Source organism: Charadrius vociferus, unplaced genomic scaffold (assembly GCF_000708025.1).
Source record: "Charadrius vociferus isolate BGI_N301 unplaced genomic scaffold, ASM70802v2 scaffold255, whole genome shotgun sequence".
In the NCBI taxonomy this organism is placed as follows: Eukaryota; Metazoa; Chordata; class Aves; order Charadriiformes; family Charadriidae; genus Charadrius; species Charadrius vociferus.
In genome coordinates this window covers 1333539-1339756 of record NW_009648785.1, presented here as the reverse complement: position 1 = coordinate 1339756, position 6218 = coordinate 1333539, and positions in this window count along the sequence as shown.

Genomic DNA, 6218 nt, shown 5'->3' with positions numbered 1-6218 from the left:
CCCCCCTTTATTTAAAAATAATTATTACAGAATAGCCACAATATATATTTTGTAACTCAAATACCCAGGTCAGAAAACGTAAGAGATGTACCAGTGATGAGAAAACAGAGATAACAAAATACACCCCCCCACACCCCCAAATTACTGTCAAACAGAGAATCCCCATCTTCAAAACAGCTGCAAACATATTAAGCTATTTAGCAGCCTACTGCTTGGAAAAGGGAGAGCCTCATCTTCATTTTTAGCTGCAACAGTGATTTATAGGATGAATAAATGATCTGCATATAAGATGATGACTGGTTTAAATGTAAATGTTGTGAAAGACTTCTTATGTAAGCACATACAATTGCCTGAGAGAACCTCGTGCATAAAAGCCACAGCTGGAGCAAGTGGCTTTTTAAGCATTTGTTTTATGAAGTACACTTTTCATGTCAATGGTTGTTATTTTTCATTTACTTTTATATCAGCTTTAACCAAAAAAAAAAAAGAAAAAAATACTTGAACTTACAACACAATCTGTACACTTTCAATAGTGAGGTTATGCAAAATACTGGTACTGTTAAAGCAGCTAGATGCACATAACATGCATTCATCTTAACGATGTCGTATTTAGTTGGAATCTATACCACCACAACTGATGAGGTCTCACAAGCAATGCAGGCATAAGGACCAAGCATCCCCAGTTTCTGAAGGTAAAACCTGACAGGTGGCTGCATTGTATCCTGTAGGCTGGGCAGGGCTCAGCCCAGCTTTACACAGTGGAGAAGATCTCCTTGAGACTGCTACCACCTGTAGCAAAGGGTGTGACCATTGGACCCTGATGAGCGGTGACCCATTGAACACCATGGTCACCTCATGATAATTTCTCACAAACGCTCCTGGACAACACCAAAAGGGGCAAAGGTGTCAGCTTTGCCACCTGCATTAGTATTTTCATTGGAGTTTACCGGCTCCCCAAAACACCTACTGGAGTTGGATGGCTTGTGGTGGTCACTACCCCCAGTTACTGGTGGGCACAGTGACAGCTGCAAGTGTTTGTATACCAGCACGTTTTTTCCTCAAGTACTGCTAGATTTCTTGGGATGAAATCTGTTATGGTAAACATATGTTGCTGCATTCTTACTAGCTCTATGGTAGAAAGCTTTTCCACCAGCCCAAAATAATTGCCCTTTCAAGACTCTGAACAATGAAAACACTGCAGACGCTCGTCTTCTCTAAAAGAGGCACAAAGGAATCCAAGGCCCTTGCTGTCTGCTTCACCTCTATTTATGGAATGGGCAAAACCAAAATAGTTTCAGATTCCTGTACTCAAGTCTTTCAAAGTGTAAGGAAAAGGCAGAAAACACCACTCGGGCATAACTCTACTTCCCTAGTTGGATGAAACAACTGGGGCACAGATACAGGTCACTTCTCTCACTTTCCCCCTCTGTGCCTCAGCAACCCCCCACATTCACCTTTCTGGATTGTAATCCTTCCACAGAACATGTACTAAAGCAGAGGACAGCTGAAACTTGTTACCAGTATTTTGAACTCCCTCTAGTGGAAATGCCCTTTATGGAAAATGGGCCAACTGGAAAAGCCTACCCAGAATCCCTAACACAGAGGTAAAGGTATGTCTTCATTAAAAAAGAGAAAGAAGGAGATAGACAGAGTTGACTTATTACTAGTACAACCTCAATGGCCTGCTTTCCTTGTGATGAAGCAAACAGAAACCAGAACAATGCCTTGCTCTAAATATTAAAAATTGATCAGCAGTTTGGAGCGCCTTCGAAAGGTTTCATTTTCAGTGCATGAGAGGTGCTTTTCACAAGCGTGCTAGCATTATGTCTTTGCTTTAGCTGCCTCAGTGGAGTACTCTTCAATTCTGAGAATACTGCACCAAACCAGATTCCCAACTCACTTGAAACCAGTTGACACAGTAAAGAAAGTGGAAAACTTACTGCATGATGTGCAAATGCATACAATACATAACTGCCTGAATACAAACTTAAATAGCATAAGTAATTCAAGCAATGTAGCGGCAAGGTCCTGTTCCCATCCATTTATTTGATCTGCCTGTAACACAAGAGAATTGATGCAGAATGGATGCATAAGATCTATATATCCTAGACATCTTACTGAAACCTTCTGGAGAACAGTAAGGCTCTGAGCACGGTATAAGACCTCTAAAAGGGGATAAGACATCCTTTACTTAGCATTGATAATGTTTATTAATTACAGTCACATGGCAGGTATTCAGCAATGCCACCTCAGGCGCTCAGGCAGAGCTGGAACAAGGGCAGCTTGCACAGCACCTGATGTGCTGCAAGCAGAGGAGGTACAAAATCCCTCACATCTCTACTTGGAATGACAAAGAGTGCCTCAACTTTGCCCCGACCTGTCCCTACTGGAATAAAGAACAAGGCTTTAAAAGGCTGCAACTAGCAGGGGCACAAGAGCAGCAGCAGAGGTAGGATGTCCAAAATGTACAGGGAGCATAAAAAGTCTCTTGCCAGGGTTCAAGACTACTCCCTGTGTCCTCCCATCCGAAATGTTTGTTCCTTTGAGGTCTAGCAGCAAATCAGAGGAAGAGTGAGGCAGTAAGAGTAAGTGGCAGTGATTTGGGTACATGTAATTGCTCTGGATGTCTAAGTGCTACTGTAGGGTCTGAGGAGTGGTAAGTGGCATTCATTAAGGGACTGAGGACCTCCACTTAACACACAGTGACTCAGTATGACTTTGAGATTGTCCCACTACAGTTTGCAGGGCTTCACTAATTTTTGTGAATAAGATGAATAAGATTAATAAAAAACATGCAACCTCCCCAAAACATTACACAGCTACTTAGTGTGATGTACTTCATCATACCTTCCTCCACACAACCCAAATCAACAAATCCATTCTTTCTATAGCACTCACAAGTGGTCTCCAATAACATGGGGTTTACCATATTATTGTTTGATATGGTATCTATGACCTTTCCATTTTACCATATTCTAAAGACAGTCAAGAAGAAATAAGGACACAAACATTTCAAAGTAGCCTACAGCTGAATATGAACATATCTCTGAATGTTCATATAAAAAAAAATATAAAATGTCCATATAAAAAAGAAAAAACCCAAACCCCGTCATTTCCTTTCGTCTAGCAAATAGCACAAGGATGGGAATTTGAGATATCTGGAGACTAATAGAAAGTTCCATAACATTGCTATGCCACTCCTACAAATCCTAGGAGCTATAAAAAGGCTACGCAAGAATGCACTTTTTCCCCCGAACATATATCCCTTAGGAAACCATGTGAGTATGAAATTAGAGCTTGAGTGTAATAAAGTGTACCAGACAGAACCATATGCTTGTCACAAATAAGCAATGCACATCTTAGTCATATACTTTGCAAATCTATGTATGCCATTACACGTTATATGCCCATCATATGTGCACATATAAAAATCACACCACCTGTACATCTGTCCTGGTTCCGGCAGGGATGGGGTTAATTTCCCCAGGAGCCGGCAGGGGGCAGGTATTCCATACCACGTGACCCATGCCCGGGCTATAAGAGGAGCTAGCCGGGGCGAGGAGAGCAGTCGCCACTCGAGGGTGGGCTGTGGCGGTGCGCGTCCGGTTGGTGCGCTTCGCAGCGGTACTGTAATCGCGTTTTCATCTTTCCTTTTGCTGTTCTGTTAAATTACATTCTTTTAACCCACGAGTTTTGCCCTGACGATTTCTTTTTCCACGACTGTGGGAGTTGTGCGAGTGGCTGCGTGGGTCTTTGCTGCTGGCTGAGGCCAAACCATGACAACATCACAGATGCAAGTGGCACGTGCCGTTGCCTACATATGCTGTAGTACAACAACAATGTCCACCAAGAGTCAAAACCTGAGCCCACTCCTGCTTCCAGTTGTCAGCCAAGCCTTCTGTTATCCCCACCTGTGGCCTACTTACAAGAAGAGGTGCAGAAGGACTTAAAACCTGCTGGCTAAATGTCAGCTGTAGGAGGCATTAGTAGATCAATACCATGTGCTTGGAAAGCTCTGGGTCGTTGCCCAGCTCTACCTGAGAAATATCTGCAACTGCAACGTGTTGCATTTGGAAAGGGTATGAAGTCTCACCCCTCATACACGAGGAACAAAACCAAATAGCAGTTGCAACCCCCATCACCGCATGGTCTGTCGAGCGGACCAAACCTTTTAAAACAGGAAAGGGCAGATCTCACCACACTTGTGAGAACACTGTCAGCCTTTTATTGCAAACATTACTTAAAGACAGTCTTTTGGACATATTTTCCGGGGATAATAAGGCAGCTAAGGGCTTATATTTATTCATGGAATCAGCAGTCTTTTCATTTCTATTGTTGTCATCTATAGATCACAACTTCTGCTGGCGTGGGAAGTGGCTGTGGAATAGGACGTTTAGAGGCTTAAGCTGCAAGAGCCTGGAATAGTGGAAATAGAAGTTGGCCAGCAGAAAAAAAAACAAACCAACAACAAAAAAAACCCCAAAACAATTCCATCTGCATTATAAAGCAATCCAGAGCACTGAAGAGTTGGTTAACTACTTTTCACCTCATGTTGTATATTGGTGATACCAGAGCAAGTAACAGCTACTCTGAACAGATTAACACGAGAAGAAAGTATAATAGATTGGTGGGAAAAGTGCTTGCCCATAAATCTGAGCTCAGCATGAAAGGGAAACTATTGTACAAAGCTTTAACGGACAGGATTCTTCAGCAGTACTTCACCTGATCACTTTGCCCCTTCCAGTAACCAAAAAAAAGTCAAAGTAAATGGGAAAATTCTAACCAACAGATCAGGCTTTTAATTGTGTCCAGAAATGAAGCCAAGAGATAGACTTTCCAAAACAGATTAATCTATTTTCAATGTTTTTTCCCTTTCATAGACACCAGAGACAGGCTGCATGTGATTAAAAGATACAAAAATAGCAGAATAGTCAACTGTAGTCTTGAAAAGATGCTTTAGTTGGGTATTTTCTTCAAAGCAGTTTCACTTCATATAGTATTGGCAGCAGAATGAGATACACCTGATTCAACAGTTCATCTTACCAGTTAGGCACTAGCCTGAGATTGTTGGTTTACCCCTGCAGTAGTTGCAGAAAAGCAAATAAATATTCATTTACAGTCCATCCAGCATTACATTTTAATGCTTTCTTATCAACTGGTCCATTAGGATGACATGAATTACAATAAAAAAGAACTGTTAAATAAACCCCGCAGTATCATTTTCTTTGGTACAGATGCATTCTTTAGCAACAAGGGTAAAGGATTCAAGTGGTTCTCTTAGAGAAACCTTTTTTAAAGGTTTCATTTTCTCCCCAGTAAAAGTATGACATGTTAACAGAAGTTAACACAAACACAGATGGTAGAATAAATCCTTACGATACATGAAGGCCTTTGCTGAAAGAGTGGAGCCCACACTGCGTCGTGGAGCACGGTACCAGAACACTTCTTCACTTTCACTTTCCTTACATGAGGGAAAAGGGGTAGTTACCTTACCTGGGACAAATCCTTTTCTGGGAGAGAGAAACTTAAGTATATTCATCAGATTTTGCACTGTAAATGAGGCTTAAATTTCTATAATCAAAGATACTTGATTGCTTTAAAAGTGTGATAGAGCTTCCATCCTGGCAAAATCCTATGCATCTTCTTCTGAGCTGCTTGACATTACTCTGGCTGTGTAAAGTGCCTATAAGTGGCTGTAAGTGCAACGCACATCAATTTTAAAGCCTCCTTACACAGTCAGAGAAGTGCAATGCAGACACGGTATAAATGAAAATCCATTTTTCTGTGCTGAAATCCAAACCAAAAAGCACCTATTCATAAAATAGTCCTGTAGTATAGTTCCATGCAACCAATATAGTCAACATATTAGGAATTCATTTTAATGAAACTAAAAACCCCAAAAAGTGTGTTTCTTCTTCTTTTTTTTTTTTTTTTTAATATAAATTATTTGTATTAGAGCACCACCCAGGAGCTGCACAGCCCAGGGTTCCTTGTGCTTTGGGCTAGAAATGTTTCCAACAGAACAACAGATACTGCTGAAAATAATTTGCAGTCCCAAGAAGAATATTCTGCCCGCCATCTGCCCAGCACGCTGCTGTCTATTCCTAAAGACACCGTTTTTACTATTAGTGAGTTTCTCTGTCCACACAGGACTGACATTTCTTTTCCCGGTACTCACTTCTGAGGAACCCTGTTAAAAGACTCTTTCTGTGTGTGCA